The sequence below is a fragment of the Phyllostomus hastatus genome, unplaced genomic scaffold (genome assembly GCF_019186645.2).
Source record: "Phyllostomus hastatus isolate PE091 unplaced genomic scaffold, TTU_PhHast_1.1 phas_contig_86, whole genome shotgun sequence".
In the NCBI taxonomy this organism is placed as follows: domain Eukaryota; kingdom Metazoa; phylum Chordata; class Mammalia; order Chiroptera; family Phyllostomidae; genus Phyllostomus; species Phyllostomus hastatus.
The window spans coordinates 96,222,714-96,248,298 of NW_025333977.1; the positions used below are offsets into that span (position 1 = coordinate 96,222,714).

At 48.8% G+C, this 25,585-nt stretch overlaps 1 protein-coding gene across 2 annotated transcripts in view; it reads left to right on the forward strand.

Moving 5' to 3' along the window:
* The first annotated feature begins 1,021 nt into the window (after nucleotides 1–1,021).
* FBLN2 (fibulin 2) overlaps nucleotides 1,022–25,585 on the forward strand; it is a 99,870-nt gene continuing 75,306 nt past the window's right edge. For both annotated transcript variants that reach the window (XM_045851740.1, XM_045851741.1), the window contains exon 1: nucleotides 1,022–1,107. The gene's annotated coding sequence lies outside the window, so the exon portion shown is untranslated. The remainder of the gene's footprint in view (nucleotides 1,108–25,585) is intronic.

Genomic DNA, 25,585 nt, shown 5'->3' on the forward strand with positions numbered 1-25,585 from the left:
TCCACCTGGGCTGCTGTGGGGCCAGAATGTGCTGCCCTGTTCTGGCAGCGCTGCATTTTGTTTGTGTGGGTTTGGGGGTGGGGTTTTGAGTCCCCAGTCAGGAGAAAGGGCCTGGGAGGTAGTCCCTTGCCAACTTTCTGCTCCCCACAGGTCCTCTTACCAGGCACAGGCTCCTAGTCTGCCAAAGGGGATCAGTGGGTACTAGGCCATGGGATGCCCACCCTGCCTGGATTGTGGGGGTCAGAGTCACAGTCATTACCGTTTTGAACTTACAACTTGCAGGGCGTTCACCATCTGTTGAATGGGCCCTGTGCTGAGGGCTTGACATGGGATTCCCTATGTCTCCCCATCAACAGCCAGGGGTTAACCTTTCAAGAGATGAGGAGGCTGGATTCAGAGAGGACAAGGTCACACAGTGGTCAGAAGAAGCTGTGTGGGCTGGGGAAAATGACAAATCTAAACAGTCTCAAAGCTAGGGGCTGGGAACCATGTGCACAAAGACCTGTATTAGGGTGTCAAGTGCGATCAGGCCCTGTGGAGTGTGGGAACCCCCCAGGAATCTGAAGACTGGGGCCAAACTGGTCTTGACATGGACGGTGGACCCTGTCACACTGGTCTGCCTCTTTGAAGAGATGTACCTAGCCCCCTCAGGCCCTCCCAACGTGTCCGGAGTTTCTGAGCCCATCTTCCATGGGAAGACACTAAGAGTCACACTAGCTGAGGTGGCCAGAACAAAGCTCCCTAGCTCCGGGCAACAGTGCTATATCTGGAACTCAGAGTTTAGACTGGGCGAGGGAAGGGGGTGCAGGGAAGGAGTCCAGGTGTTTGGCGAACGCGCTGCAGCGCAGACATCGCGAGGCCTCGGTTTGCACATCTCCGCCGGAACGGAGCAACACCAGGTTGCCCATACACTACCCCCGCCGGGCGGAGACCCCGCCCCGGAGGCGGAGGCAGAGGAGGGGGCAGTGAGCCGGCTCCGGCCCGCCCCTCCCCTCTGTGCCTCCGCCCCGCCTCACGCCGCGCACAACCCGGGGCGCACGAGCTCTGGAGGCGCCGACGGCTCGGCGGACGGACGCACCGACGGACGGACGTGCGTAGCTCCCCTTGGTGAGTGCGCACTGACCCCTGCCCGGGCCTCTCTCTCCCCACTGCACCGCGACCCCACCAGCTTTCGCTTAGCGCCCCGATGCCCCGACGGCTCGGCGGCCCTACGGCCTCACGCCCTGCATCCAGGTCCCAGCCGCGGGGACTTCCCCTCAGCGCGCCAGGCCCATTGGATAGATGTCGGCACTGAAGCTGGCTCCTTACAGCGGGCTATGGCTCCGCGGGCAGGTCCCCCACGCGCCAGTTCCCTTTGGTCACCAACCCCCCTCTCCTTGTCCCACTGCTTTCCAACCGCCTCTCTGGTCGAGAGGCCTGATCCCCATCAACCCAGGGGAAGACTGGAACCCTAGGTCAAGCACCACCGCTTCCTTCACACATCCTCAGTTACCCCTCCCCCTTCTCCCAGTCACACTCACTGCCACACACGCACTCACACGAGTAGCCAGCAGAAGTTCTTGCACACTGTTCGTGGGTGCACCCACCTCCATGTCTGTCATTCTATTCCTCAGGTCTCTTAGTCCAATGGTCAGAGCCTCCTCCCCTAAATTTCTCTCACACATGTTTGGGCTCCTCACATTACCCCTCACACTCTGCCCTTTGGTGCACACGTGCTTCATATGTATATGCTTTGCACACTGGTGTCTCTCAGACGTACACGCCTCTGTGTTTCTGTTAAACCTGTGCATGTCTCTAACATGCACTTATGTCGGCCACACGTGAGACTATCACACACACATTATGTCAGATGTGCGTCTCACATACACGGAGTCACAAACATTTCCACACACACTGTGAATCTTGCACATAGAGTCACATATGCCCACAACTTCATAGCTTAGGCACTGCCATGCCATACCTCCATGGGCACAGTCCTCAGGCTATCCTGAGTGGTTGGAAGTTGGGGTGGGGCAGGGTCTTGTCTGACACTCCCTGACAGTGGGGTCTGGGTGGCTTTGGCGGGGAGCACAGGGAGGGGCCTCTGCCTGCAGGGTGGCCCTGACTCTGTCAGGCTCCCCACTTCTTATCACCCCCTGCATCCTCTGCCTTTCCCTACTCTCCCAAGAAGGAGTGCCCCCACTTCTTTGCTGTCACAAGTTCTTGTCCTGACTTGGACTGGTCCAAAGCTGGTCTGGGCCAGGAGGTGTCACATGACAGGCCAGAAAAAGAAAAAAGGGTTTGGGTGTTGGTCATTGTCTTGAGCCCCTGGAGTAAGGGAGCATTGATGTCTGGGCCTGCCACTGGCACATAGTTGTGGCTAAATGACTGGGGCTCTGGGCCTCACCTTCCCTACCTGCAGATGGGGGTGTAGGTCCCTACCAGGAGGAAGAAGGGGCCTGGAGCTGTTGCTTTCAGTGCTTCTTCAACTTCCCACCTTCTCTTCTGTGTTCAGAGCTGTGTGGTGGGGCATTGGGCTGGGGATGGATGAAGTCAAAGAATCTTATTCCTGTGGCATGAAAATCAGCCAGCCCTGGTTGTGGTTGTCCCTGCATGTTTTGTTTGGCTCTTACCATGTTGTTATTATTTTTAAAAATTTAATTAGCTGGCAGCATTTACAAATTGTCAGGTTTCACATAAAAGTCTGGATTCCTGTCTTCTGAAAAATCACAGGATCTGGCAGCTCAAAGTCCACATCTCTACGTGATGCTCATAGGCTGGTGCTGCCTGTCTGCTGCCACTGGGGGTGGGGCTGGAGCATCATTTAGCCACAGTCCCCACCCAGCCTGCTTGCACATTCTTGGCTCCTGCCTGGCCTGCCTGGGCTTCCATGTTGGCTAACCGTGCTGTATAAACGGGGGTATTTTTGCTGCATTGCCCACCCCAAAGTGGGTGTAGGCTAGTCCTCTCATTCATGGCTGGGGAATCCTTGAGTAAGCCTCCAATCTTTCAAGGACTTTCTCATCAGAGCACTGTTGGGTGTGCCAGGGGCCTGGCATCTTGTGATGCTGGCAGGCACCTTCTGCTAGACTGCGGGAAATAGCGGCCTGGAGGCCACATCAGAGAAAGGCAGTTATTTCAGAGCCAGGCCTCATACGTTGGTTTTCTTCCCAGATCTTGTCAACGACCCTGCAGGTTGAATTCTTACCCCTATGTGTCAGCCAAGGGAACTGAGGCTCAGAAAGGGTCTTGTAGCAAGCCAAGGGTCAAGCTGGGATTTCAAACCAGGTTTTTTTCTTTTTGACCCTAAAGTCAAGCTCTTTGCCTCCTTCTTAATACATGCATGAGATGAAAGACTTGGTCTCATTGACCCTGGGGAGATTTCCTGAGCCTGGTGCATGTGTGACATACAGTAGGTGCTTAGTGAGCTTATGGAACAACTGAGGGATGTAAAGCTGTGTTTTCTGCAGAGGTCAAGGTGGAACTAAATTCAGGGCCCAAGATGAAGATCTCTAATGGCCTAAATGACCAATAAATTTCCTTTGAATTTTCCTGAAAGCCCAGTGCAATTTCTTGCTCTTGATGTCCACGTTCACCGTGATCCCATTGACCACCAGGGTGAAGACCTCCAAGTCCCTTGAGTCTGTATGGCCTCAAGAGCATGGTGGTGTGTCCTGTTGGACACCAGATTCGATGTTTGCCTTGCATTTGGGGAATGTGGGTGTGAGCATATCCCCTTTAAACTCCTTTTAGGTCTTGGTGGGTGAGATGCCTTAGGAGAAGGGACTCAGTCCAAGGAGGGAAAGGTGGCTTCAGCTCCAATGCATGGCACTGGGTGGGGCAGCCGCTGAGTTAAGCCCGAATTCTCATGACCCTCTGCTCTGTCTTGTTTGCCACCTGCAGGTGGCTGAATTTACTTAAGCTTAGGGCCCCCATGGCATGTGGCCTCCTGAAAGACTGTTGATTGACTGAAGACCATCTTTCTCAGTGGCACGTGGACCTGCACGTGGGGATGGTGGGCAGTGCCTGGCCTCTTTCTCCTGGAGGTTTTCGTTTCTGTTGAGGAAGAAGGTGCTGGGCCAGGGTACATAAGGTGGTGCTGAGGACCTGTCCACCCTTTTCTGGGCCTCAGTCTTCTGTAAAGTATTGGGTTGGCCAAAAAGTCCATTTAGTTTTTTCTGTAAAATAAAAGACACAGTTTTCATTTGCACTAATAACTTTATTGATTTGAATATTTTGAGTATGTCAGCTATCTCCCGCTATTGGCTTCTAGTGGGTAGAGGCCAGGGGTGCTGCTAAACATCTTCCAATGCATAAGATAGCCCCACAGCAAAGAACTATTTGGCCAAAATGTCAATAATACTAAGAAACTTCACAAACCACTTTTGACATGTTTGATCAGTCATAGCACCTTCTCCATATACTGCACAAATCTTTTGTTGCATTTTTATGTTTTTTGAAATAATCAAGTACAATATGTTGAGAATGTTGTGTATTTTTGTCTATCTTCAATGTTAAAATGGCTGTGCAAAAATTTGCCAATTTTGTTGTTTTTTTAAAAAATGCATTCTTATTTGACAGCTGTCACAATATAATCTAACAAAATTGTTTCGTAATGACATTAAAGACAGCTAAGCACTACTAGAGCTATTAAAGGGAGAAACCTGGTTCTTCTTGCCAACATAGTAAAGAATTACAGATCAGCAAGCCTATTGGTATGCAGGCAAAGTTTATTAGTGCTCAGTTCTAATGGGAGAGCAAAAGCAAGGGGAGCCAGAGCAGGGTAACCAGAGGCTGGGTGGCCAGCAGCACCTGGGTGGCCAGAGGCCAGATGGCCAAAGAGAGTGGCCAGAGGCTGAGTGGCCACGCAACTCTCCTCCCCTGCGCCGTGTGGCAAGATAGCCAAGAGGCCAAGAGATTGAGTCCTTTGTTCTGAGGATTTATACAGTTGATGGGATGGAGTGAAGAAGTTACACATTGATTGACAGGTAAAGGTGGTGTCAGCTTCCCTCGGGGAGATGTGACTACACCAACGTAGTCATGTGTGGGGGTCTGTTAGCCTGAATCCTTGTCTTGCTCCAGGCTGTATGTGTTCATTTTGCATATGTGATGGGAGGCAGGCAGTTACCCAAAGTTGTTTTATGGACTTCACCGTGGATCCCTTTCTCCTTCCCCCTTCTAGGCCTTGGGATGAATACACAGTCTCAAGGTTTTCCTTTTTCCAGCTAGTGGAGATGATGCACACAGACTTTCAAGCACCACCCGCTCCCCCGGCACCTTCCTGCTCAATCATAGTTTTACTTGTTGTTGGGAATGTCTGGCAGCCTTATCAAGCCAGGCTCAGGACTACTGGGTCAATAGGTGAGACATCTCTTCCTTTGCTTTTAGCCTGCTGTTTAAGTTCTTTGTTAGGTTACAATGGTGAGGGCCCTGCCTTATTTCCCCTCTGACCACTTATTCCTAGCTGTTATCAGAACCATCACATGGAAAAAACGAAACAAACTTTTTGGCCAACCCAGTAGCTGCTGCCCAATGGTTTTCCAGTGCTCATGGTCCTGAAGTGGGGATATGGTCATAGAATCCTGGGGTCTGCTGTCCAGGTGGCAGCTGTGGGTGACCCTCCTCTCTGGCTTCCTGATCTCTTTCTGCCTCCACCTACCCCCGAGTCAATGGCCTTGCCCAGGGATGCTGTTTCAGCCCATGAAAAGATCCAGTACTGTGCTCTGCCAGCCTGTCACTTCCCCAAAGGCCATCACTTCTAATTCTGTCAGGCAGGAGCTTCTATAGGAGCCTGAATGTCCTGTACTGAGGGTGGCCAGGCAGGAATGGTCTGGGTAGGGAGCTCATGGTGGGCAGTGCGGAGACTATTTTTGCTCTTATGCAGTTTATATTCTAATTGGAGGGGCGAGGTGGGGTAACTTGGTCAACAAAGAAGTTAATTCCATTTATTTTCCAGAGGCATAGATGCTGTAAAGGGGCTATAAGGCTGCAGGGCAACCAAATCCAGGTAGGCAGGGAAGGTCTCATTCAAGAGAGGTTTTCTGAGTTGAGACCAGAGTGGTGAGGCCCTGAGGTGGGACCCTGCTTGGCATGTGTGAGGGACACAAAGGGAGGAGGATGGAATGGGTGAAGGACAGCAGAGCGGGGCAGGACAGGGAGATTGAAAGCTGCTGGAGATTTGTGAGCCAGGGAGTGATGAGAACTGATTTCTGTTTTAAGATGCCCTCTCTAGCTAGCTGCAAGATCAAGAGGAGGCTTTGCTCCTGGACGGAGTGGGTGCATGCGGCTGGGAGTGCTGAGCTGCCTGATGATCACTCATTAGAGCCAGCTCTGTGCTGGGGGCAGTTTTTACCCATAAGAAGCTACAGGCAGGTTGGGGAGAGAGCCCTGTCAAGAGACATTTGAGATCCAGGGTGACACACCCTGGTTGCATAGATGCTGGCATGGCCTTACAAGGAAAGATTACACAGCTGTAAAAAATGGGATGCTTTCTATGGAAAGGTTTTTAGGATCTATTAAGAGAAAAACACAATGTGGGCATTGTGTAGTATGCCCACAAGAGGTAGTGTGCTTTACCTACCATTGTGTATGTAAAGCACACTACCTCTTATGTAAAGTAAGAAATACAAATACACATTTGCTTGGCTGTCCAGAAACAAACTTGGAAGAGACACCAGGAGCAAGCTGTGGTGGTTACCTGTGGTCACCTGGGGAGGCGGTGCAGGTGGGGGACAAACGTGCGAGGGTGAGGTGACACTTCCCACTGTGTGTCTTTTATATTTTCTGGTTTTTGAACTATGTGACTATATCGCCTGTTGAAAACATTACATTAAATTCAAAAGCAGCTGGGCAGTTGGTGGTTGACTGTTCATTTGTGACTTTTAAGTGGAAGTGTTTAACGATGGTTTTTAAGTTGCCTGCTTTACTGACCTTGTGGTGGAACAGACGTCTTCCTGGCTTGGTATACAAAAGTTTCCACTGTGATTAAAATTAGATGGTAACAAAGTCACTCTTTGCAAGGTTTGGCAAATGGACAAAAGAAAAACCCACCCTTTCCCTCTCCCCCTTTTCCTGTGGTTGTATTTCCTCTGGTGATTTGACTGCTGGCTCTTCCTGGGGTGGGCACTGGTACACTGACCATTATGTCTTGATCCCATCCACAGTCTGCTAGCGACAGATCCAGACTCCAGGAGGGCTGGGGGAGCGGGCAGCAGTGCAGGGAAGTGGTGCAGTGCTGCTTTGGCATCCTACAAGGTTCAGATCCTAGCTCTGCTACTCACAGGCTGTGCCCTCTTTACACCAGTTACTCACCCTCTGAGCCTCAGTTCCCTCATCTGTAAAATGGTTCCCATACCTGTATCTCTCAGGGTTGTTGAAAGGAGGAAATGAGACCACTCATTCCTTTATTCAGCAGATACTTATTGAACACTTACTGGGTGCTGGTCACTGTGTTGAGTGTTGGGGATAAAGCAGTGACCAAGGCGACATCTTCTGTCCCCACAGAGTTTCTTTTCTGGTTGGGCAAAGCAGATGGGAGGCAAGTGGATGCTCTGCGTGGCGTGCGCTGCGCTCCACGCCTGCGAGGAAGAGCAGACAAGCTGGTCTGGGGCTGGCAGTGGGAGGGTAGGGCTCTTTGGGGGAGGGTGTCAGAGGAGGCCAGCAGGGCAGGGCCTGGGTGCAGTGGGGATGTTCAGGCACAGGGCATAACAAGTGCAAATGACTGGAAACAACTGGAGGACAGGACCCTTGTGAGAAAGGAGGGTGGTCAGGGCATGGGCCTAGTCTGGTGTTTTGATTTTATTCTGGGTGTGATGAGGATTCAATTCCTGGAGAGGTGAGGTCTGAATGAGATTTTACAGCTCTAAGGGAGAGCCAGGTGGGGTCTACACCCAGGCCTTATGGGGTAATGGGCAGTTGTGGAGTTGTGGCCTTCCTCCCAGAGGGTTAGCAGCCCTCACCAGGTCTTATTGGGAGCAGCCAGGGAAGGCTTGTGGAGTTGGGGTTCCTGGTTAGTGGCTGCCTGGACACCCATGCCAGGGCCATGTGGCCAAGGCCTTGGGTTCTCTCTCTCACACACAGTTCTAGCGGTAGCCTGTAGTGTGGGCCAGCCCATGGTCCCTCCCATGGCCATCCCAAGGGCCGCAGGGACTCGGACAGGTAGTTATGAAATGCTGTTTGGTCAGGGCTGTCCTGGAGAAGAGCACAGAGGCCCTGGATGGTGGGAGCATTCAGCCAAACCTGGGGGTGGTCAGCAGGGAAGGCTTCCTGGGAGAGGTGTTATTGGCACTGTAATGTGAAAGTAGAGGGGTGAGGGAGACACAGGGACAGGAGAAAACCTGGCTTCTTCTGGAGACATGGGGTGAAGGGGAGGTGGGAGGAGGAAGAACTGAAGAGGGAACCAGGTCTGTCCACCTCCAGATTCTATCCCAGGCAGACTGCCCTCTGATTACAAGGCCCCACTGGCATACACATATCACTAACTCATCTACTCGGGGCTGGTCCCCCCGCCCCAGGGCCCCTCTTGGGTCAAGCCATGCGTCATTTTACTTCATTGTCCTCACGGTTATTGGAATTTGGAAACACTGCAAAAATGCCTCTGCCTTCTCATATATGGATTGTTGCAATGAAAGTACTGATTTGGGGAAAGGTTAATTTCCTTCCTTGAGGGTGGGGAGCCTGGCTTTATGTGGAGTATTGTAGGCCAGAGTGACCTCGCCCGAGGCACAGCGCTGATGAGGAAGTGGTGCTGCCTGCCTGCCCAGGGCTGGGGCCGGGGCCCCTGGGAACTCTGCCTGGCCAAGAGGGTGGGGAGGGGGGCATGTACCTGGGGAGCGGGATGGCTGTTTGGGGCATAGGAAGCCTTTGCCTTCAGGCAGACCCTGCTGGCTTTAGGCCACCTCTCCTCTTAAGTCCTCAGTTTTCTATGAATTGTATGAATTGGGGGTAGCCTTGCTGACCCTGCTGCGATTTTGTCCCTGGGAATGGCCTAAAACCTGGGAAGAGGGCTGTGAAGTGTGGAGTGACGGTGGGGTGAGGGCCCAGCCCGGTGTGTGGGAAGCCCAGGGGGCGCTTGCTGTTCTGTCTACTTGGCCTGAGTCACCTGACCCTGAGTAATGAGGGTTTTCTCTCTCAGCCTCAACCTCTCAGTCTGTTAAGGGGCCTGGTGGTAGTGCCCACATAGTAGGGTTGGTGTGAGGACTGAAGGATGTATGGAAAACCTCAAGTGTGGGCTTCGGCAGGTATGTGGTGCTCAATTAATACATGTTAGCTAGGTTCTTTCTAGTGTCAAGGCCATCCCGTTCTCTCACTTCTCTTCTCTGTTCTGATCTCTGAGATGCCTTTGTCTGCATCGGAGCCAGCCCTGGGCTCTGTGGTCGGGACACACCGCGTTCTTTTATTTCTTAAAAGTAACTATTTAATTACAGTTGATATATGACATTATATTGGTTTCAGGTTTACAACACAGTGATTAGACATTTATGTAACTTAAGAAATGATCATGCTGATAACCCTAGTTGGCAGCATACATATTATTACAATATTATTGACTCGCAATATTATTGTATGATAACACTGTACAATAATATTACTGTACACCCCCTTGGCTGTTCTTTAACTGCCAAGCTATACTTCTTAATCCTTTTACCTTTTTCACCTCCAGTCCTCCCACTTGACAGCTGTCAAAATGTTCTCAGTATCTGTGAGTTTGTTTCTGTTCTGCTTGTTTATTTTGTGTTTCAGATTCCACATATAAGTGACATCATATGGCATTTGTCTTTCTCTGTCTGACTTATTTCACTCACTAGGTCTATCCACGTTGTTGCACATGGCAAAACTTTATTCATTTTTTATGGATGCTTCCATACTTTGGCTGTTGTAAATAAAGCTGCAATGAAAGGGACACACGGGTTCTTGAAGCCTCCCAGAGTTTTTTCTTCCTCAGCCTCAGTTCCCCATCTTGGCCTTACATTTTCGGCCATGTATTTGGTCATTAAATGAGCTTTTGGTGATCCAGAAAATTCTGTTCTTCTTAGAGTCTCCTCCCAATGAAAGCATGACATTAGAAATTTTTTTGGTAGAGAACTCTTGGGATCCCTGAGAATACCTCTCCAACACCCACTGAATCTGTGGCCTGTAGTTGGAGTGATAGACAGAGAAGAACTCTGAGCAGGAAAGTGTAGGCTGCCTGGGAATGCGCTGGACGGGCCAAGTGGGGACTACGTGGGAGTAGGATGGGGACTGAGGATCAGGGCCAGCTCAGGGAACAGGTGGTCTTTATACTTGCCAGCCCCTCAGAGGCATACCACGCTGTACCGTCGTTCACTCCTGGCGCTCACTCGCTCGCTCTCTGTCTCTCTCCCACTGCCCATCACTTCGTCAGCTAACCTGGTCCTCCTGGTAGTTGGTACTGGCCTAGAATCTCAGCGTTCCTGTCTGCTCCTCTGTGTATCTTCATAGCAGATGAATTATGCCACCTTCTCCGACCATGGACACCCCAGGACCGCTGTCTGCTGTTGTCTGATTACATGGCTGATATAGGCAGGTTCCATGGGTGCCTTGTGGTTCTTCCTTGGGGAAGGATCCAGTGGGTGTTGGCATTTTCTCATAAAGTGATGATTAGCATAATCCCATCTAGTGTCTCCCCTCCCATGCTCTTACATTATACTGAGTATATTTTTAGAAATGCCTCCCCTGTTTTATCTACATTCGTTTTTGAAGGAGGTGTTCTGTCACAACTATAGATAGAAATCAGGATCACTCCCATGGAATCAACAACACCCGTGAAAATAAAGGTAGTTACAAAGCAGGACCAAATTCTCATTGCCTTTCGTTCCTGTCCTCAGACTGAGCCAGTGAGTCCTGTCCTCTCTTTGTTAAAAAGAAGGTTGGTAAGTGGCAGGGAGATGTTCATGGCACTGAAAGTTTTCTGTGGTTCTGACTGGTTAAAACAGTATACGGAGGGGTCCTTACTCTCCATGGGTGTCTTGCCCTGAGACCTTCCCTCACCGTACATGGTTATCTCTAGCCCCACTTGGAAAGGCCCCCCTGGCTGGTCATCCATCACACACCTCACATCTTCTTGGAACCCTCCTGCTTTCTGGGCCCTCCTTGGCATGTTTCTCACTGGGCAGGGCTGTGAGAAGAGGCTGCAGCCCTAACAGCTAGGATGTGTTCTTCAAAATAAAGTCCCTGATTCTTAGTGGCTGGTGCTTGTTCTTGAGGGGCTGGAGCTGCCCTCTGTGCTCCCCAGCTCTGCACCCTTGGTGCTGGCTGTGCAGAGCTTGGGAGGATGAAGGCAGCATAGCCTGGGGTGTCCTGCAGCTTGGGGGCCATGCTGGGGGAAAGGCTTAGTGCCTTAGGGCCAGGGCTTCAGCTCTGAAGTAGAGGGCAATGGGGTCTGACAAGGTGAGGCTGGGTCTAAGGCAGGGGTGTCAAACTCATTTTCACCGGGGGCCACATCAGCCTTGCTGTTACCTTCAAAGGACCGAATGTAATTTTTAGGACTGTATAAATGCAACTACTCCTTAACTAGAGGCAAGGAGCTTGGCACTGCTGCCACATAGAAACAAGGTGCCTGGCTGGATAAAACAAGGTGGAGGGCCAGATTCGGCCTGCGGGCCTTGTGTTTGCCACCTGTGGTCTAGGGCTTGGGTGAGGTGGGGATCTAAACCTGATCAGATGGGAAAGTGCCTTATAAACTGTAAATTGCTGAGTCCAGGTGAGCAGAGGTCATTAATATTTCTTTTAATGGGTAATACCAGTAACACAGTAATGGCTGGTTGGCTACAGGCCCTTGATTAGCTGCAGAACCTGGTGTGAGGGAAGATCGCTTCAGTCCTCTTACTGTACCCTCTCCCTCCCTACTTGTTTTCTTGAACTAAGTGTCCAATCTTACTCTTTGATGAGAGCAAGAAATTCATTTAATATACTCCTGGGAATGGAAAAGTTGTAGTGACATTAGCTGCCTGTCCCTGAAATGCACACCATGATCCCAAGGCCAGATGTGCCCGATTCGGGTGCCCTTGGAGTAACCGTGGCTTTCCATGTATGGGGTGGGTAGAGAGGTCCTTCCTCAGCATACAGCATGGTCGCGCATTGGTGACCTGGGCTCCATCCATCACAGTGATTCTCCTACATTGTCAGGAAAGGAGGACAAGTGACTGCTACCTCCAGGCAATGCTGTAGCTAGGGACTCCTCATACTCATCTTTCTCCCCGCCACCCGCTGATAACCCTCCATGTGATCTCCATTTCTGTGATTCTGTTCCTGTTCGAGTTGTTTGCTTAGTCTGTTTTTGTTTTTGTTTTAGGTGTGGTTGTTAATAACTGTGAGCTTATTGTCATTTTAATGTTCATAGATTTGATCATCTTTTTCTTAAATAAGTCCCTTTAACATTTCATAGAATAAGGGCTTGGTGATGATGAACTCCTTTAACTTGACCTTATCTGGGAAGCACTTTATCTGCCCTTCCATTCTAAATGATAGCTTTGCTGGACAGAGCAATCTTGGATGTAGGTCTTTGCCTTTCATGACTTTGAATACTTCTTTCCAGCCCCTTCTTGCCTGCAGGGTCTCTTTTGAGAAATCAGCTAACAGTCTATGGAAACTTTTTTGTGGGTAACTATCTCCTTTTCTCTTGCTGCTTTTAAGATTCTCTCCTTATCTTTAATCTTGGGTAATGTAATTATGACATGCCTTGATGTGTTGCTCCTTGGGTCCAACTTCTTTGGGACTCTCTGAACTTCCTGGAAGTCTATTTCTTTTGCCAAATTGGGGAAATTGTCCTTCATTATGTTTTCAAGTAAGTTTTCAATTTCTTGCTCTTCCTCTTTTCCTTATGGCACCCCTATGATTCAGATTTTGGAATGTTTAAAGATGTCCTGGAGTTTCCTAAGCCTCGCCTCATTTTTTGAATTTTTGTTTCTTCATTCTGTCCTCATTGAATGTTTCTTCCTTCTGGTCCAGACTGTTGATTTGAGTCCCGGTTTCCTTCCTGTCACTGTTGCTTCTCTGTACATTTTCCTTTATTTCACTTAGTGTAGCCTTCATGTTTTAATCTAATTTGCAACCATATTCAACCAATTCTGTGAGCATCCTGATTTCCAGTGTTTTGAACTGTACATCTGACAAGTTGGCTATCTCTTTGTTGCTTAGTTGTATTTTTTCTTTTCTGGAGCTTTGATCTGTTGTTTCATTTGGGCCTTTTTTTTTTTTTTTTGGTCTCCCCTCATACCCATCTTTCTTTGTGCTTGTCTCTGGTTGACATGATTTAAATGTGTCCATCCTCAACTTGGATGTGTCCTGGTTCAATTTCTTCTAGAAATGGTCTGTTCTCTTTGATTTCCAGGTCAAAGTCCTGGGGAAGAGCTTTGATTAACCCAGCTTAATACCCACCCTGGGCTAATCAGCTGTGGCCAGGGGCAGGGGCAGCAAGTCATCATATAGGTGTGGCTTTAGGGGTATGTCTCTAGCTATTCTCTGAGAATGGGCATTCAGTGTAGCAGGCTGTTGGGACAAAGTTTAGTAACCTTAGAAGCTCAAGCTTCTTGGAGTCCAGTCATAGTCAGCAACAGATACAACACAGTTGCTATTATTGTTTTCTTTCATGGCTGTAAGGATTATTTTGGTTGCAGGTGATAGAGAGTACAACTTAAGCAAACAAGGCATGGAATTAAAATATACAGGGGACTAGCTTCAGGCTTGGCTGTATCCAGGGCCTCTGAAGATGCTGTTAGAGCTGTGTCTCCATGATCCATGTCTCAGGCAGACTCTGCCATGTGACAGTCAGGTGGTGGCCCAGCAGCTCCAGGGTCAGTGCTTTGAGCTCAGGAGCTTCAGCACTGGCCGGTGTGACTGAGTTTTGTGACTGTCCCTGACCAGTCATTGTGGATTGGGGAAGGAGGCTTCTTACTGGCCAGCTAGCAGTCCACATAGCCTGAGGGTGGGAGAGTGTGTCTCCCAGAGGAAAATTGGGTTTCTCCTACCAGGAGAAGTGGGCAGACATCCCTACAGCATCTCTGGCATGCTCCAGGTAAATGGCCTCTACAATCCTTTCCCTGTCCCTGTCTCACACGGTGGACCCATCATAAGAGAACTCGAGGATGTTCTAGTATGAGTAACAGCAGCTCTTTACCATCTGTGCGGCTTTTATTAAAAAAGGGAGTTGGAAAGCGGGGTAAGGGTTATGAGGTCCTGACCTCCAACCCAGCCACTTCTACTGCTAGTGGTGAGGATGTGGGCAGAATTAGTTATTCTCTGAGGGTTTGCTCTAAACCTCTTGTTTTTCCCTTCCTCCCTCCCTCCCTCCCTCCCTCCCTTCCTGCCTCCCTCCCTCCCTGCCTCCCTTCCCTCCTTCCCAGGGATTTTATTTACTTACTTTTAGAGAGAGGGGAAAGGAGGAGAAAGAGAGGGAGAGAAACATCATGTGTAAGAAATATATCTGTTGGAGGTAGACCTGGCCTGCAGCCCAGGCATGTGCCCTGACTGGGAATTGAACCAACAACCTTTTGGTGCACAGGCCAGGGCTCAGTCCACTGAGCCACACCAGCCAAGGATTTTTTTCCTTTTCTGTGAACTCTGAAGTTTGAGGGACTCTACAGCATGCAAAGAGGTCAAAGGAGGGAGCCATAAACACTGAGGAGAGGTTTCCCAGAACAGGGGATATTCATCTCTTCAGAGATGAGTAGGACTTTGCTAAGGGTCAGAAGGGTGTGCCTGACTGAGGGGACAAAGGAATGGGCAGACTTGAGGAATGTGAAAAAGTTAGAGCAGTTGGGGCCGGTAATTATTTATATTGAACATGTGTTGCTTGTTGTTTGCCATGTGTGATCCTGGGTCTTTACATCATCTCCTTGAGTCCTCCCGATGTTGCCAAATGGCTACTGTGTTGGGGCCCATATGTAGACAAAAAGCATGACTGCTCAGGGGGTCACATGCTCTGAGCTACCCAGCAGCCTAAGGGAAGAACTGGGTTAAAATTTGAACCTTGACCTCAGGGAGTCCAGAGCTTGATCCTTGCTGTCCATTTCTGCTCTGGCAGTGGCCGCTGATGACCTTGGGGGGCCTGATGGTTGTGCCACAGCCTGGGCCAGACCCTGCCATTTGCTGTACACTGGCTGCCTTGTTGGCAGCCCTGAGAAATTCCTTAATTTTGGGGCCATGCAAATAAACTGGGGCAGTGGCATGGCAAAGACCTGAGGGAGTTGTAGAGTTTCTCTGGCTGACGCCTCCCTCCAGATGCCTCAGTGGCTGAGGGAGCTGAGCTTTGCTGGTTTCAGCCCTGCCCGTCTGTTTCTGTCATCCGTTTCCTTTCTGGCCCTGTCTGCTTGGCTCTTGGTCCACTCCCTCTTTCTCTCTGTGTGTCCTCAGTGTCTTTCCTCCTGACTCTATTCCACCCCACCCTCCTCCATCTAAAATCTCAGGTCTAGGGAAGCTAAAAGGACACATGGGATGAGGCATAAGGGTGGATATGAAACGGGAAAAGTTGGAATGCATGCTGCCTGTCACTTCCAGAACCAAAAGTAGAGACAAGGATTGAAATTTTATGGGTGCTTTATGCAGATGACCAACGATCTGAAGAGACTGCAGGTTATGTATGTTTAAAACCATCTTAATGTCTTTCAAGCTGTATAAGGAAAAGAAAGGGTATGTAAGGGGTGTAGAAAAAGCTAATTGGATAGAAGGGTAGGTAAAGGGTTATATAAAAGGTTAATTGGATAAGAGTTGCAGTTCTCCTTTTCCTAGTACTTCTTGATCTGTTGATCAACAATTATTTATTTTTATCCCTTCCTGGAATAGAATGGCTCAGATACTGTCTCCACCGTCTTGCTTGCAGACCCCCTGGGGCACAAAGGTGGAACTGCTTGTCTTCTTGGAGTCCTGTGGTCATGCATTCCAGTTCTTAGAGGAACAGCTTTCCACATGCATTAGTCACTTAAGCCTATCAATTATGACTGAAACTAAGACCTTTAACTCTTGAATTCCCCTATCACATATGCACAGTGGTTGTAACCATGGAAAACTCTCAGCTTAGCCACTGACTTGCCAGGCGACTTTAGGCAAGTTTTCTCCAGCTATGAAGGCTCTTTGGGATGAGTGTTGGTGGCACTCACCTTTATAACTCATTCCATGTTTTCTGTCAGCTTTGTGCTAGGGCCACATAAATTAATTAATTAATTAGTCCACTGACCTATCAAAAGCATTCTTGAGTATCCACTGGGCCAGCCCCTGGGTGAAGGCTGAGCAGGAAAGCAGGGTCCTCGTGTTAAGAGTTGCAATCCAATCAAGGAGACCAGGAGGCGGGCAGTGCAAGGTGTCAGTTCCTAGGATGGAGCATGCCAGTTCCAGTCCCTAATGACTATTCTGTGGCTAGAGGGGAGGAACTGGGCACTCTGGCATGCAGCTGATGGAATGTGTCTGTCCAGGGTGCTGCAGGAACCCCCAGAGCTCTCTGCACTGAGGTCTGATGGTAGAAGTGGTATAGGAGTCTGGATGAACTCTGATGGATCTGTGAATAAGGTGGGTACAAGCACATGTCTGGAGAGCAGGAAGCAAGGCATGGAAGGACCAAGGAGGCCGTGTGGCCCAGAGATAGGAGGATGGCCAGGGGCACTGGGGAACAGTGACCCACTAGCTGGGGATGGAGAAGGGGCAAGGACCCGCCAGGCCCATCTTGTGTGTGAGCACATGCATGCTCACATTCTCACACACTCTCACTGTCTATACAAACTCACACATGCTTGCACACCCTTAAACACACCTCATGTTCACATACCCACTCACACACTTGTAGTTCACATATACACACATGCTCACAGTTGCACACATAATTACACCCACACTCACACCTCATGCACATACTCATACACATTTAAACACACCTTGCATGCACACACCCACTACATACCCATGCATTTATAATTATGTTTCACATGCACACAGATGCATTTACACTCTCAAACTTCTACACATACACTCATAAGTATTCACATCTCTTATAGAAAGGACTCTTGGTCTTTTGGCTTCTCTTGAAAAAAAAAAACACCTCTTGTATCAAAAAGAGGAGAAAAGAAGCAAGAGAATATCTGCTTGAGTCCAGAGACTCAGGTATGAACCTGGTCCAGGCCCTTCTTAGGGACTCTGCTCACCTCCCTGGAGCAGTTCAGTCTCTGCTGGGTTTCTCAGCATACAGGGACTCCTTACTGGACCCCTGAACTCAACTTCATGGGCTGAAAAGGGATAAAAGGGGCCTAGCTAATGTTTGGAAGGCTCTGGAGGAGGGGTGAACCCCCAAGTTTATCTCCTACTGGCCTGATGTAGTGCCTAAAATCCTACCTTTGTGTTCCTGCAGGGAGGCATTTAAACTCCCAAAGACCAGTTTATTCTCTGGAAGTGGAGCCAGGTGAACCCATTCTTGGTGTCTTCTAGGGAGGGGTCACTCCCATAGGTGGTCCTCTTGCCAGGAGAAGCCTACTTTTCTCAGTTTTCAGTCATAAAATGTTGAATTAAAAAGATTTTATTTACTTATTTTTTTAGAGAAAGAGGTAGGGAGGGAGAAAGGGACAGAATCATCAATGTGTGGTTGCCCCTTGCATGCCCCTAGCTGAGACCTGGCCCGCAACCCATGCAGCCCTGACTGGGAATCGAACTGGTGACCATTTGGTTTGCAGGCTGGCACTTAATCCACTGAGCCACACCAGCCTGTGCAAAAATGTTGAATTTTATTGAATACTTTTTTCCCAACATCTAGTGAGATGGTCAATTTTTCTTTTAGTGGATTGCATTGATGTTTTAGTATTGAACTATCCTTGCATTCTTGAGGTAGCCCTACTTGGGCACAATGTATTATTATCCCTGTAATATGCTGCTGGATTCGGTTTTCTGACAATTTCTTTATGACTTGGCAGCTAGGTTCCTAAGTGAAACAGGCCTATACATCCCTCTTCTTGTAGTCCATGTCTGCTGTTGATATCAGGGTTTTCTTAGCCTCATAAAATGAGAGGAGCTGGCACCTTTCTTTTTCTGGGCTCTGGAACAATTTTTTTTAATAGGATAGGAATTCTTGTGAGCTCTGTTGTACCATGTCTTGGGCTAGCCTCTGTGATTGTTTTTAACTTAATCGCATGGCATCCTGTGAGGAAAGCATGATGCTTCTCATCTAACAGATGGGAGAATGAGTCTCAGAGAGCCAGAGTCTCTGGTCTGTGGCCAGACAGTGGGAGGCGGCTCAGCTGGCCTCTGAACATAGGCCCTTCTGTCTCCAGGGCTTGTGCTTTTTAGGCTGTTCACCATGGTACACGAATTGTCTGAGAGGCTGGTCTATGGGACAGCCATCAGCCTTGCTCTGGGTTTTTCCAGGGGAGGGAGGAATGGGGCTGGGAAGAGCACTGACTGAGCATCAAGACGACTTTCCTGCCTCTACTCACCCACCTACTGGCCTACCTGTGTACCCATGAACCCATTCATGCATCCTCTTGTCTACTGACCCATTACCTGCCAGTTCCCAGCCATTCCTCAGCCATTCGTCCCCATGCTGATATACCCACCAGCTAGCCTACCTTGCCATCCATGCTATCTTTCATCTCCTCAGCTATCTTTCTACCCACCCATCTGTCCATCAGACATTTATCCACACACTGATTTCTTGCCCATCCATTGATCCATCTTCCCAGCCATCTGTCCTCCATCTGCCATCCATTCACCCACTTACCCATGATTCACCCCCACCCATCTGCTCACCCATCCTTCTCTTTATCTGTCAACTGGCCATCCACATGCCAATTCTCTTGCCTCTCTGTTGATCTATCTTCTCATCTGTCTGTCCTCCATCTGCTACCTGCTCATCGACCACCCACTTATGCACCCATTGCATCCACCGTCCACCCACCTGTCTATCTGTTCATCTGTCCATCACATCCATCACACCCACCTACCCACCCCTCACATCCACCCATCACATCCATTGCATCTACTCATCCATTCATACATTTACCCACGGCTGGGGCTTGGCCTGAAAGCAGGGGTTAGGATTTGGGTATGCAGAGACTCAGAATGGAGGGCAACCTGAATTGGGGCAATGGTACGGGCAAAGATGAGGGGTTGGGCACTTGTCTTCCAGTTTAGGAGGAATTGGGTACATGGAGGGCAACAGAGGGAAATGGGTTAGGAAAGATTGGTGGGGGCTAGATGGTGAAGGTCTTTGAATGCCACTCTTAGAGTTTTCACTTTGTCCTTGGGCCTGGGATCTTCAACCAGGGATTCATAAGTTTCAGGGAGTCTGTGAGACTCCTAAAATGATACACAGCTGTTTTTGGTGTATGTTTATATATCTGTTAAGATGCTTGGCTGCAAGAAGCAGACAACCTGGTCCAAGTTAGCTTAAGCAGAATGGGTTTATGTCATTGCAAAGTTTAGCTTTTCTATTTGCTTCAGCCATGGCTGGATCTAGTTGTTCAGCAGCTATTACTATGACTCTGTTTCTCTTTTCTCCACCTATTGACTTCTCTTGTTTGTTTGTTTTTTTGTTGCTGTTGTTTTGTTTTTGAGTTTGCTCCAGACTCTACCTGATGACAAGATGGCTTCAGGGATTCTTAATAATAAATCATCTCATGTCTAATACAGTGGGAAAGAGAGAGGCTGTTTGCTCAGTGTCTCACCTGAGTTGGTTCTCATGGGCTCAGATTGGCTCAGTGTCCATCCCTGAGTTAGGCATTGTTGCGAGAGGAACAAGAGGCACTAAATAGAGTGACAGTGGAGTGGTGTGAACCCCAGAATGAAATCTAGGCCCTGTTCTTGGAAGGAGGGTGAATATATGTTGGGTGGTTAGAAAGCACACCAGGTCTACTCTACCATGCTCTGTATTTTCCCTTTTTTGGTGGAAGGGGGTGCATTATCCGTGGGTTTTCTTAGGTTCTCAAAGGGACCAGAGATAGTAGGGATCCATTTAAGATTTTGAGTAGAGGTGGGAGATCAGATGAGAAGTTCCCAGTGGCAGGACCGTGGGCGAGCTGGATGGAGGATGCCTTGCGTTCTCACAGAAAGAGGAAGAGGCCAAGGGTGTGACTCCCATCCATCTGGGGCTGGGTGGAGGGCATGGGGAAGCCAGGTGGGGAAAGCAGTGAGGTCAGCCTTGGCTGCCTGCAGAGCTGTTTCTCATCACTCCGCCCTAGGAGTGTTTCTTCTTTCCTGAGTCGTGACTTGTGGGGAAGGAAAATATCGGCTCTCTCCTAGTGCCAGAAGCAACATTTTCTTTTTTCAAAGGTTAAAAGTCATGAGCATTCATCTTTGTAATTTTTCACTTATGTTGGTAATAAAATTAGTGATTATATATGAAGGGTCAGCTCTCACCGAGGGTTTAAGAAGTTTTTTATTCAGGGGAAAAACCTGACTATTCTACTTGAAGAGTGATTTTCCCCAGTGGTTTTATGAGCTTTCCCCAGTGGGCCCAATGAGCATGTGAGGATTCAGGGCTTCTGGCACCCTCTCTGCCTTCCAACTGGGGTCCCTCTGCTCCTCAGCACGTTTTACACAGCGTTTGCTCAGAGGCCCAGGGTTCCCCTGTGCTCTGGACCTAGCTCCTCCCTCATCCTGGGAGATCTCAGGCAACCCCATGAGTGCCTTCTGCTTGCCCTCTCTCGCCCGGGCCTGACCTGCTCTGGCTCTCCTACCCAAAAGGACCCAGGCCCCTTCCCAAACCCCCTACCCTGTACCCTGCCTTTTATTTTTTTTAATCTTTAAGCTCTGTCACCCTATAAATTCAATTTGAAAAATGCTTTTTATCAGAAATATTTCTTTTTTTGTTATTCTATTACAGTTGTCCCAGTTTTTCCCCTTTTACCCTCTTTTGCTCATCCCATGCCCCACTCCCACAGTCAAGTCCCAAAATCTTGTCCATGTCCGTGGGTCCTTCATACATGCTCTTTGACTAGTCCCTTCCCCTTCTTTTCACCATTATTCGTTCCCCTGCCCAGTCACTGTCAGTCAGTCCCGTATTTCCATGCCTGTGGTTCTATTTTGTTCCTTAGTTTATTTTGTTCATTAAATTCCTATTTATTCATTCATTTTTTTCATTCTATTACATATGTCCCAATTTTCCCGTTGCTTCCCCTGCTCTGCCCTGCCCCCTACAGTCAATCCCCACCCTGTTGTCCATGTCCATGGGTCATTGTGTAATTGTTCTTTAGCTAGGCCCTTCCCCGTCTTTCCTCCCTCCCTCCTCCTCTTATAGGTGAGATCACCTTTTCTTCTGAGAATTGTGACTATTTTGTGCTTCCCTGCCCTCCTCACTATTTCTTGTGTTAAACCTTCTCTGCCTGTTGTTTCCTTTGTAGGTTACTACAATTGGCTTTTTTTTCTTTAAAGAATCTCTTTTATTGTGAAAAAGCACACATATAAAAAGTCCATAAGGACATACAATTGAACAGACCATGGAATAGTCAGCACCTGGGTGAATCCGGAGGGCTGCCGCCACCCCACAATCTCGTTCCCTCCCCCTTCGAGGTGCCCTCCACTGGTCTCTCCTGTCACTGCTTGGCTTGGCGTTCTGCTCTGCCCCCTACATTTGCATTCCCTAAATAATGACATTTAGGCTTAATTTGGTTTTGTATTTTATATAACTGGGGTCTTCCTCATACTTCCTGAAAGGTCCCTTACCGAGTTTCCAGTATGCTGTGTAGTAGCCCCTGCCACCCTACAGGAACAGTGTCCACTGAATGTACTGGATGTTCTGTGGAGTCCCTGGGGCACTGGATATGGACAACTGGCCTTTCCCCCTTTCCAGCCTCTCTCCTTTCTTGGTTTTCACATCTCTCATCCACTTTTCCTCCTTTTGCTACCTTACTTCCCCTGTCACCAGACCAGTCCTGTGCTGGCGGCTGGCCCTGCCCTGCCCTGCCCTGCCCTGCCCTGCCCTGCGGGTCTGGGTCTGGGACTTCACTGGATTTGTGCAGGGAAAACTTCAAGAACAAGTCCAAGTGAGAGTCTGAGCGAGAGCAAAAGCAAATTTTATTTACCGTATTTTTCAGACTATAAGACGCATGTTTCTCCACCCCCAGCCCCCTAAATTTGGGAGGAATAATGGTTGTTAATGCTGCTGTTGAGCTCTGTTTACATTTACATTGGTGAAATATTATGATATAAAATATTTCACCACATTTTTTGCTTCAAAAGTTTTTTTTTCCTATTTTTCTCTAAAACCTAGGTGCATCTTATAGTCCAAAAAATAAGGTAGGTATAGAGCAAGAAGGCAGGACAGTGGCACCCTGTGAAGGAAGTGAAAGTGCGTGTTTGAATGGAGCCAGTGAGTTGCTGTGGTCAGTTCTTGGGATTTTATGTTTCCAGGTTTTGAATGTTGTGGTACCAAATCCTGCCTCTGCCTCCTGGTTGGGAGGGGCCTTGTTCCTAACATGGTCTTTTCTGGAGGTATCTTGGTGTTTATCCCCCTTGGCCATCCTTGCAGTGTTAGTTTTCATTAGAACAATGACATAAGCTTTGGGTCTTTCTCTGACTAATTTTTCCTCCATCTTGGATGGATCTGGTTCTGGCCAGTCCTTATTGCTGTTGACTTCTGTGACCACCACAAGGGTTTCCTGCCATAAACTGTTACTCTTTGATCATGCTTACAGGTGGGGGCTCTGGTGAGAGACCTGCTCCTACTTCCTCATTCCGCTTGTAGGGATTTTTCCCTGATTTTCTCATGTCTTGCCTCACTCCCACTCTCTTCTTTGTTCCGTGCATGCCTTTGCACATGCTGTTACTGCTGCCTGGGATTCCATTCCCCAGGTCTTTGTATGGTACCATGTCTTTTCAGGCAAGCCTCCACCAAAGCGCTGCCTCCTAGTGAGGCCTGCAGTGACTGCTCTTGCCAGAGGAGTGCCCTGCTTCTTCTCCTTCACAATGCTGACATTATCTTATTTATTTGTTCCTTGTCTCTTTGTTCCACCAGAACACTGGGCACCTGAGGGTAGGGACCTCTGTTGGTCTCGTTTACTGCCACATCCCACTACCTATAATAGGGGCTGTCAGGTAGCAGGTGCCCGATTAATATCTACAAACTGAAGGTCTCTGGCCATGCATATTCCCTTGGCCAGATAGACCTGGGTTCAAATCATTGCATCCCCTATTATTGGTGATGTAATCTGGGGAAGATCATTCACCCTTTCTGGGCCTGAGTTTCCTTCTCTGTAGAGCATGGTTAAATAAATTAAACATCCTGGAAAGCCGCAGTCCAGTGTCTGGCATCATGTCAGCACTGAGGAAGTGATTATAAATATGAACTTAGCAACAGTTAAAATTCCTCCAAATATTTTGTGCCAAAAACATGTTTATTTTTCCCAGTGAACTAGATGACTTCCTCTTATCAGACAGGGAGCACTGAATTATCCTCTAATTTCCCTCTTGGTCCTGGTGACCAGGAAGCTTACTACTAAGGGGAGGTCTCAGGAGCTGCCCTTATTTCCTGTTGGGACTTCAGTGTAGTCATTTTCCTTTCCTGTCTCTGCTCTGATTATTTGCTCTTGGCTCCACAGTACATGTGTTATTATTGTTTTTTATTATGGTATAATATATATAACACAAAATTGACCAATTTAACTCTTTTTAACTGTGCAGTTCAGTGGCATTAAGTGCAGTCACATTTTGTGGATCCGTCACCTCCATCCATCTCCAGAACTTGTTCATCTTGCAAAACTGAAACTCCATACCCATTACTCACTGCCTCCCCATTCCCCTCTCCCCAGCCCCCAGCATCCCCCCTTCTACTTTCTGTCTCTATGGATCTGACTACTCTAGGGACCTCATATGAGTGGAACCACAGTATGTGTCCTGTTGTGTCTGGCTTATTTCACTGAGCGTAATGTCCTCCTGGTTCATTCATGGTTAGCATGTGTCAGGATTTCTCTCCTTATTCAGGCTGAGAATTAATATTCCTTTGTATGGGTAGACCACACTTTGTCAGTCTGCTCATCTGTCCGTGGACACTGGGTTACTCTTGGCTCTTGACTATTGTGAATAATGCTGCTAAAGGTATGGGTGTGCAAACACTGTTTTAGTAAATTACTTCCTTACCCCTCTGACACTGGGGTGAGCATGAGTAGTTTCTAGAACCAAGCTGTCTTGCCAGCTTCTGCCCAGGTATGTGTGTGTGTGTGTGTGTGTGTGTGTGTGTGACAGATGCTGTGGCTGCTGCCTGTGCCCTGTCTGGTTCCCCCTCCCCTGAAGAGGCACTCCTCCCCCAGCTGCCCCAGATTTGAGCTGCTAATGGCCCTTGTCCGGGTGCTTGCCCTGGGTCCACAGGAGTTGCCTGTGCAACCCCCCTTCACCACCCCCATGCCTGGGAGATGATTTTCCCTTCTCCCTACCTTGGTCTGCGGTCACCGACTGACTCGTGTCTCTGTGGGTGGGATGAGCCCTGGGACACTGGTCACACTGTGGGACTCCCTGTAGGATCAGGCTCGTGCCATACTCCAGCTGAGGCCATGTCTTTGCCCAGCTTTGTTCTTTCCTCTGTCCTGCTTTCCTTTTTCCTTCGCCTGAGAGTTTTCCCCCAGTAAACTGTGAGCTCAAAAACCCAGCTCAGGCTCTGCTTCTGGGGGTCCCAGGCTAAGACAGTGTATAACTCCTGTATTCCCTCCTTCAGCTGTGTGTCTTGTATGGCTGGAGGTATGCCACGGGATTCCTCTGTGACTGGCGTACTGAGACCTACCTACTAGGCCACCTGGGTAGAAATGGGCTCCTTGGAAAGGGGCAAAATTCCCAGTGCCCATCACTTAGAGAAGAGGCAGGTCCTAACCCAGGAAACCTGGCCATTCAGGTGACCTTGGGCAGGAGGGTGCTGGAGCTTCCACCTCCTCTGGGCCTCTCTCCTTTGGGTGTGGACAAGAAGAGCCCAGGGCCCAGAAAGGTCTGGGATAGAGGGGCAGCAGTGACCCCAGTGTGGCAGTGGAGAGTGGGCGTGGATCCTGGTGGACAGTATCACTCTGCTGTCAGGCTTTACCTTCTAATTTTCTTAGAGAAGCTGGGATCCAGCTTCAGTGTAAAATGTTCTGATTTTAAATGTTAAAATATTAAAATAATAACATTGTAATATTATAATGTCAGCAACTAATTTCAAAAGTACCATATGGGCTCCCTGAACATGGTCTATGAATAGATGGTCCGGCTCTCTGGATGGGCTTGGGCAGGGCAGCTGTGCGGGCAGGCTGCTGGGAGGAGCTGAGGTGCTGCCTCCAGAGGTGCCAGTGGGCGGGCCAGGTGGTCCTGATTACTCCTGTGTTTGGTATGTGGACGAATGTCTTGTATGTTTATTTCCCTCCACCATCTCCAGCTGTTTGAAAGTCCAAGTGGTTTGATGTCCCAGTGTCTTGTTTAAAAGAGAGATCCTCTGCAAATATACAAAAAGTTTTCAACCGTGCCATCACCAACCTGATACTATTCTTATCTAGGGTTGCGTGGTAAAAACACAGGATGCCAGCAAAATTGGAATTTGAGATAAGTGATGAATAAGAATGTCCCAAGTATTGCACAGGACGTACTTATACTACACAATTATGCAGTATTTGCCTCAAGTTCCAGTGATTTTTATTTGCTCGCTCTGGCAAGCCTATTCTTG